The sequence below is a fragment of the Triticum aestivum genome, chromosome 2B (genome assembly GCF_018294505.1).
Source record: "Triticum aestivum cultivar Chinese Spring chromosome 2B, IWGSC CS RefSeq v2.1, whole genome shotgun sequence".
NCBI lineage: Eukaryota > Viridiplantae > Streptophyta > Magnoliopsida > Poales > Poaceae > Triticum > Triticum aestivum.
This window is the reverse complement of record NC_057798.1, coordinates 72495081-72504017: the sequence shown is the minus strand read 5'-3', so window position 1 is coordinate 72504017 and position 8937 is coordinate 72495081. Positions and strand designations below refer to the sequence as shown.

The 8937-nt window shown below is 47.4% G+C and overlaps 2 non-coding genes across 2 annotated transcripts; both read right to left on the bottom strand.

Moving 5' to 3' along the window:
* Positions 1 to 1903: 1903 nt before the first annotated feature.
* LOC123047714 (U5 spliceosomal RNA) lies at positions 1904 to 2020 on the bottom strand. Its single transcript, XR_006423088.1, has one exon. It is a non-coding gene; the product is annotated as a U5 spliceosomal RNA (small nuclear RNA).
* A 5559-nt stretch (positions 2021 to 7579) lies between these two features.
* Positions 7580 to 7699, bottom strand: LOC123047721 (U5 spliceosomal RNA). Its single transcript, XR_006423095.1, has one exon. It is a non-coding gene; the product is annotated as a U5 spliceosomal RNA (small nuclear RNA).
* Positions 7700 to 8937: the final 1238 nt, after the last annotated feature.

Genomic DNA, 8937 nt, shown 5'->3' with positions numbered 1-8937 from the left:
TCACTGGGCAACCCGACCAAATTTGTCCGAAATGACCCTGGGTCACTAAGGAACTGACACATGTCACAACGGTCAGATTTCAAACACACGCGGCAGCTTGACTTGGGCTACAAGTAAAGCTGACTTATCTGACTCTGGATAAGATTTGCACTCATTGTCTTCGCTCGAAGACATAGGATTTGGTTGAGCATCACGTCAGTCACTCTGACTTTGTTCACTTGGACCCCACTTAACAGTGCGGTGGTTCCTATGACTCAACGAAGAAGAAAAGGAAACAATGAAACAACTAAGTCTTCGCGCTCCATAGTCTTCACTCGATCTCTTCTCATGTCATAGTCTTCAACGTGAATAGCTTCACAGACCACCATTGTCTTCAATGTCTTCACACATTTTTAGGGGTCATCTCCGGTAGGTAAACCGAATCAATGAGGGACTACTACTTGTGTTATCCTGCAATTCTCACAAACACATTAGTCCCTCAACCAGGTTTGTCGTCAATACTCCAAAACCAACTAGGGGTGGCACTAGATGCAGTTACACGACCTAACAATGATTAAGGTAACAAAGTCTACTGAAAGCCACCACACATCTAATGATCTCATTCGGACGAAATTCTCTGTTGGTGAAAGCAACACAAGCCTCTCACATTCCTACCCTCCGCCCAATGCACCTACACCCTATACCTAGTCATCCATTTGGAGTCGACGGGAGGTCCTGCATCGACCCGAATCTGAGTAAGAGACCGCAGATGGCAGAGGTGGCGGCTCAGATGAAGAAGATCACGACAGTGGGCCTGAGGGCGCGACTCTAAAGGTGTCGCCGCTGTGGTGGACTAAGCTTGAGATGATGTTTGCTGAAGCTACCTAATGGTGAATCCCTTCAGCGGTCCATTTCCCCTTTTGTGATCATGGATTCTTTGGTTTGTTTTACTGATCCTTATATTCGGAAAAGTTGGTTGTGGCTTTGAGCTTGAACATGTAGTAGGTTAGTGGCATTGTAATGTGGTGTCCTACATGCAAATTTAGTGAAAGTAAACAAGGAGATGTGTGGTTTATGCCATGTTTACGTATGATTTGATCAATTCTTAGGCGAACATTTGGTGAGCAGTCTGCAATGGGTTTGTTGAGGCAAACATCTGGTGAGCGCTCTCCATGTGATACAAGATCATCTATAATACCGAAGAAATCCAGCTAAGCAGAAGCTTGGGCTGTGAAAGTTAAAATCATCTAATCAATTAAATTTGTCCCAAAAAAACCTCAACAAAATATCAGTGAAATTAGCAATATCAGATTTGATATCTACATTTTTTCTTGAAAACTATTCAATGTTATAAGGCTGCTTTGAACTTAGGAAAAGGTCAGCCGTTGATTTGCGCCAACACAATCTGTTCTGGGTCACTTGATTTCCTATCTCAACGTGCCCCATGTCTCCCCGCAACTTTTGCAGCCGCCAACACATAATCCTCGCTTCCTCGTGCTGGGTGCGTAATATTTCTTGAAGCATCGGTGATGCTCCATTGGGCACGTAATTCCTTGAAGCATCGGTGATGCTCCATTGCTGCACCGGCAACGGCAAGGTGATGTTCCCTTGCGGCGTCAGGTGCACCAACGACCCAGCGATGCTCTATTGCAGCATCGATGATGCTTCGACGGTACTCCATTGCTGTCAGATGTACCTTCACATAGCAAGAGACCACCGATTGTCGTAGCGGCCGCCGGTTAAAGCTTGCAACAGCAAGCACTAGTTGAAGCATCGCAGGTCTTCCTCCGGCTCAGTGTACCACAGCTTCACTCTATCAAGAGACGGCATATAGGCTAGGACTGCAGCACAGTTGCAGAGGACAAACACTGAGTTTAAATACAAACAAAAACTCAGATAAATTTTTGATTTGATTTGTGGGACCCTACCACACGGAGAAGGGGCCCTTTAAAAATTAGCGTATGCTGCTCATTGTGGCGCCCACACGGTATTCTTTAGTAAAAGGCGAAAGAATAGTTCGCTTTGTGGTCACCACGCAGCTGCGTGCATTCTACCGCTGGCCCTGGCTGCCCTCTTATACCTCTCGCTCGCCACAGCTTCTCCCACGGCCAGCGATGTGGGACTAAACTGGAGCGCTGCTACACAGACTCCCCCCCCCCCCCCTGCTGTCAGCTGGGCTCGATCTCACGCGGCCTCAACAGCCTGCAGGCCCAATGCTGCCACCCCCATTGTATACGGCCCAATGCGGGAGGACGACATATAACTGGGCCAGATTCAATTCAAATACATGCATTTCTTTCGAGAACAATAATCTGTGCCCCATTAAGCTAAAAAACAAAAATGTGGCACATACATGAGTTACTGACTTACTGTGAGTGCCCGTCCATGGAGACCGATTGGCTGGAGTTGTTCATGCCTATATTGAAAATAGAATAAAAAACACCTTTTGAGAAAAAAAATATTTTCCATAAGCATGTCCAGACGCTTAGGGCCGGTCCTGAGATATCGGGGACCCGGGGCGAAACTAGAACCCGGAGCCCCTTAATACAACATCGAAATAATAATAAGCATGCCTAAATTCCATTTAACAGCTATGTATAGGATCATTAATTTGTCGAGAAACTTAAGTTACTCACTCCAAGGAATAAGTTGCAACGATGTTTCATATTAGACGAAAGGTAAATTTGATTTTCACACACCTCTTGTGAAATCAGACACAAGTAAAACTCCATATATTAGGTGGGCAAAAAGTTGTCTATCCACCAATAACCTATCCTCCTATAACCATCCACGAACAAACAAAAAAGTTGACGGCATGAGAAAATTCTAGCGCATAAAATGTACAATCGGCCAGATGACAATTACGATCAGCCTATGCCCCAAAAAAATTAGGACTAGAGAAGGATCCTGAAAATTTTATACTAAATTATAGTGATAAAACAATCAACTGTAATTTATAACATAAATTTGGACGCCATAAAAAGCAGGGAAAACAAAATTACCTACGGTGTTGCGCCTCTGTTTTGCCATCACCACGATGTGCGCCCAGGCGGGAAGCCTCGTTGGTCATGCGTGCAGTTCGTAGATCACCGCCATTTATTTTAGGGTTTGGCTCGGTGTGATGCTGCTTTTCGGCCGCCGCAGGGAAACGAGGAAGGTATAAATCAATCGATCGCTTCAATCTTCCAAAACAGGATCGCTATTTTGTGCTAAAAAAGGCGCTGAGACAACCAGCCCACCACCATGTAACTCACGTTATAGCAATACTAATAAAGAAATAAAGGCCCAAGGCCCATTGCGCTAGAGCATAAAACATAATGTATCGTCTTTCTTCTTCGTTGAGACACAGAACAACAGTTGGAGCGCCTCCAATGGCTGAATTCAGGGTACCAATGCTCACACATATACCTGGAGAGGGGGCCCCTTGGCTTGGGGGGCCAGGGCGGCCGCCCCCCTGCCCCCCCTCAGGGCCGGCCCTGCAGACGCTCGCCATGTACGTGTAATTTTGACAAAGAAATGTAGCGATTTGCCGGCTACGTAAAAGACAAATAGTGGTATAGATGCACGGATCTGCTTATTTTTTATGTAAGCACAATGAAAAAAACATGTTGTGCAATTTCACAGGTATGAAGTGGCATGCGGAGCGCATATTGATGTATATGTGGATTTTTCTTAAGAAAACTAAACTTTGAAACAAAAAAATTCAATTATTTTGAAGCTCTTCGCCCTCCGATATTTATTCAATAGGCAAAGGCGTATCTTCCCAGGAAAAGAAAGGAATGCTCCTGTTCGCTAGGGTTTTCCCACCTCCCGTTGCCGCTGGCGCCATGTCTCGTCTCCTCTGGCCTTAGGGCCATGGAAGCGCGGTAGATCCCGACCCTTGCCAGCCGAGGCTTATGCTTCATTTTTATTTATTTTTATGCTTGGAAAATAAAAATTATCTATAACAAAATTTTACAGGTACCTAGAGCACCTGATGTATGTGTGGAATTTTCTTTAATAAGAAAAGTAAAAGTTAGAATCATATTTTTTCTGCCTGCAAAAAAAGAAACGTCTCACTTTTTATAATACGGAGTTACAAGGCGCCTGAATTCAAAGCACTCGCTCCGCTATGCTGCTATGTACGTCCTGAAGGCCTAAACAGATAATAATAAGAGACAAACAAGCAACATGATCTGATCCCGGACATGACTGAAACTGGCGGTACTGCAGTCATCGCCGCAGTTAACAATAGAAGAAACCTAGACATTTCCGAGCTCTGCTCTGCTTCCTACGTGAAACTGAAGAGTTTACTTGTTTCTTTGCCTGTCGAGTGCTTGTGTAAGGTCAGGAGTGATTGTAACTCCTTTACCTACTTGTTAGCTTTCTCTGCACATGTACAGGGGATGGTTGGAGTCTGACTGAACTTCACTCCAGATCACATTGCTAAAGCTGCACACAACTTGGTTGTAATGTGTCCCATTGTCAATAATAGTCTCATGTAATCTAAAAAAGTATGATAAACTTGCATGTATGCTTGGTTTTCCCCCCATGTTACTAGAAAATGCTGGATTCCATCTACTAAAGAAGAGAAAATGGTCAGGTTCCATCATTAAAAAAAAAATAGGCGTGTTCCATTGGGAAAAAAGACAATGGAAATATATGTTCTGAACTGATAAGAGATCAACATGCATTAATAGAGTTTTCTTTTTCGTGCTATTATCATACCACTTTTACATATTTTTAGCAATAATTTATGTTATTTTTATTTAGACTAACCTATTAATCCAATGCCAAAGGCAAGTTCCTAATTTTTTTTGTGGGGGGGGGGGGGGGGGGGTGTTAGGTGAAACATTCACGCAGCCGGAATGACCTGATTTTTTTTGTGAAATTTTTATGGAAAATATCAATTTTTTGGGCGAAGGAATCATCGTAAGGCGGTGCACAAGGGTGTCACATGGCCTCAAGGCGTGCCCTAGTCCCCACCCATCCGAGGGGCCCGCGTGGGGGTTGTGGATGTCGGTTGGAGCTCTTCTTTCGCCGCAAGAAAGCTAATTTTATGGGAAAATTCTCTTAAAATTTCAGTCCGACTGGAGTTACGGATCTCGGGATATTTAAGAAAAGGCACTTGGCCTTAGAAACGGTGCTGAAACAGAGAAGAAAACAGAGAGAAACAAAGGAGGAGTGATCCAGTTTCGGAGGGCTGTCGCCTTCCGGGAGCCATGGAGGCCAAGGACTAGAGGGGGAAACCTTCTCCCATCTAGGGGGTGGCCAAGGAAGAAGAGAAAGGAGGGGAGGGGCTCTCTCCCCCTTTCCCTCGATGGTGTCGGAGCGCCGCCAGGGGAATCATTGTCACCACTATTGTCTCCATCAACTTTGTCGTCTTCATCATCTTTCTCCCTCTCTATGCAGCAGACTACTCTCCCTCAACCTGTAATACTCTCTACTTGAACATGGTGTTTGATACTATATATTATTATCCATTGATTTGTTGCATCTCTATTATGTCTGAGTAGTTTCTTTTGTCCTATGGGTTAATTGTGATATGCTATGGTTGATTTTAGTTGTATGTTATTATGGTGTTATCCTATGGTCCGATTCCGTCACCGACGACTGCACCATGCTGGACACGGAGAGCATCGTGCATCGGTACGGCATTATACTGCTGGAGATATTAACCGGGAGAGCACCCTTCCCCGATTTTTTGTTGAAAAGGACCCCCCGGCGAACGCAATTGGCAGAAAAGACCCCCTTCGAATAAAAGTGACAAAAAAGACCCCCTGGGTCGTGGCGGCAGGCGCGCCAGGCGACACGTGGCACCTGCCGCCATGGCGTGAGGTGGCCAGCCCTGCCGCCACTGGGCCAGGCGGCAGGCTGTGTGCAACGGCTTTTGGCACTGCAAACCGAACAGAGACGTATGTGGGCCATGCCGCCACGGGCCAGGCGTACTGTCTCATCAGTCGCAGCAGCAACAGCACGACTGTTGTTCCCTCAAAAAAAACTGCATGGCTGTTGGGCGTGCGGCAGCAACAGCGCTGGCAGAACATGAGCAAATTACGCATCGGAGAGGGAATCAAGTCTGTAGCAATCACTGAGTGTCACGTAAAAATACGAAACACACGGAAATCAGTGCCAGAGCAAAAAGACGAGATGAAACGTGCGGGAATCAGACGAATTGACTGCGGAGAACTCGTGTGAGGCTGTCCGGTGGCCAGCAGCAGCAACAGTGGTGCCGCCCCACCCGGTGGCGGCATGGCCCATATCGACTTCCCGTTTCCTCGCCCAGCGCCAGAAGCTGTTGCACACGGCCTGCCGCATGGCCCGGTGGCGGCAGGGCTGGCCGCCTCACGCCGTGGCGGCAGGTGCCACGTGTCGCCCGGCGCGATTGCCGCCACGGCCCAGGGGGTCTTTTTTGTCAATTTTATCCAGAGGGAGTCTTTTCTGTCAATTGTGTTGGCGAGGGGGTCCTTTTCAACAAAAAATCCCCTTCCCCGAGCAAGACCTGCCACTTGAAAACTGGGCGTCCATCTATTTCGAATGCAAGATGCCTCTTGCAGAGCTGATGGACTCGAGCCTGGGATCCTTCCCTGAGGAAACCGCGCGCGCGTTGTGTCCTGCATCGACCCGGACCCGAGCAAGAGACCGCGGATGGCGCAGGTGGCGGCGCAGATGAAGGAGATCACGGCGGTGGGGCCTGAGGGCGCGACCCCGAAGGTGTCGCCGCTGTGGTGGGCCGAGCTCGAGATCATGTCTGCTGAAGCTACCTGAATGGTGAATCCCTTGGGCAGTCCAGTCCATTTCCCCCTGTTGTGATCGTGGATTCTTTGGTTTGCTTTGTTGTTCCTTGTACTGGAAAGTTGGTTGTGGCTTTGAGCTTGAACGTGTAGTAGTGAGTTAGTGGCATTGTAATGAGGTGTCCTGCCGGCAAATCTAGTGAGAGTAAACGGGGAGATGTGTGGTTTACGCCATGGTTACCTGTGATTTGATCAATTCTTAGGGCAGACATCTGGGTCACTTGATTTCCTATTGCAACGTGCCCCATGCCTCACCGCAACTCCTCCAGCCAGCGACCAACGCATTATCCTCGATTTCTCATGTTCGGCGCGTAATTCCTTGGAGTACCGGTGATGCTCCACTGCTGCACCGGCAATGCTCCTAAGATCCGGCGATGCTCCATTGCAGCACCGGTGACATTTCATTGCAGCGCCAGCTATGCTTCTGCGGTGCACCGACGACCCGGCGATGCTCCGGCGGCCCGGCGCCGCTCCATCACACAACAATGATTGCTCTGACGGCCCGGCAATGCAGCACCGAGGATATTCCCGTGGCCCGAAGATGTTCCAGCGGCGTCCCAGGCCGGTTTGCAGAAGCCGCTCGCAGGATCTTCAGTTCACGTTGCAACGGTCGCCCGTGAGATGTACCGACCACCGACTGTCTTATTAGCAGCTGACCGTCGACGCTTGCAACAGTTGAAGCATCGCAGGTCTCCTCCCGCTCGGTATACCACAGCTGCACCCTAATCCTGCGACGTCGACGTCGTGAGTGCAGCAAGCGCGTAGAGGGAGAAGCACCGAGTTTAAATCCAAACAACTCGTATATAATTTAAATTTGCATTGTGGGACCCTCCCCTTGTGGAGGAAGGCCCCTTTAAAAATTAGCGTATGCTGCTCATTGTGGCGCCCACACGGTATTCTTTAGTAAAAGGCGAAAGAATAGTTCGCTTTGTGCTCACCATGCAGCTGCGTGCCTTCTACCGCTGGCCCTGGCTGCCCTCTTATACCTCTCGCTCGCCACAGCTTCTCCCACGGCCAGCGATGTGGGACTAAACTGGAGCGCTGCTACACAGACCCCCCCCCCTCTGCTGTCAGCTGGGCTCGATCTCACTCACGCGGCCTCAACAGCCTGCAGGCCCAATGCTGTCACCCCCACTGTACAAGGCCCAATGCGGGAGGAATGGCATATAACTGGGCCAGATTCAATTCAAATACACGCATTTCTTTCCAGAACAATAATTTGTGCCCCATTACGCTAAAAAACAAAAATGTGGCACATACGTACATGAGTTACTGACTTACTGTGAGAGCCCGTGCATGGGGACCGATTGGCTGGAGTTGTTCATGCCTATATTAAAAATAGAATCAAAAAACACCTTTTGAGAAAAAATATTTTCCATAAGCATGTACAGATGCTCGCCATGTACGTGTAATTTTGACAAAGAAATGTAGCGATTTGCGGGCTACGCAAAAGACAAATAGTGCTATAGATGCACGGATCTGCTTATTTCTATGTAAGCACAATGAAAAAAAAACATGGTGTGCAATTTCACGGGTATGAAGTGGCATGCGGAGCGCATATTGATGTATATGTGGATTTTTCTTAAGAAAACTAAACTTTGAAACAGAAAAAAAAATCTAATTTCTTTATTAACCTCTTCGCCCTCCGACATTTTATTGAATAGACAAAATGCGCATCTTCCTTGAAAAGGAAAGAAATGCTTCTATTCGTTAGGGTTCCCCACCTCCCGCCGGCACTGGCGCCCTGTCTCGTCTCCTCTGGCCTTTAAAACTTAGAATCACATTTTTTTCCTGCCTGCGAAAAAGAAACATCTCACTTTTTATAATACGGAGTTACAATGCGCCTACATTCAAACCACTCGCTCCGCTAAGCTGTCATATATGTCCTGAAGACCTGAACTGATAATCATAAGAGGTAAACATGCAACATGATCTGATCCCGGACATGACTGAAACTGACGTTGATGCAATCATCGCTGCAGTCAACACTGGAAGAAACCTAGACATGTCCGGACTCTGCTTCATCTATATGAAACTAATGAGTTTACTTGTGTCTTTGTCTGTCGGGTGCTTGTGTAAGGTTAGGAGTGATTGTAACTCCTTTGCCCACTTGTTAGCTTTCTCTACGCGTGCACAGGGGATAGTTGGAGTCTGACTGAACATTTTTCTAGAGAAAAGGTCGAGG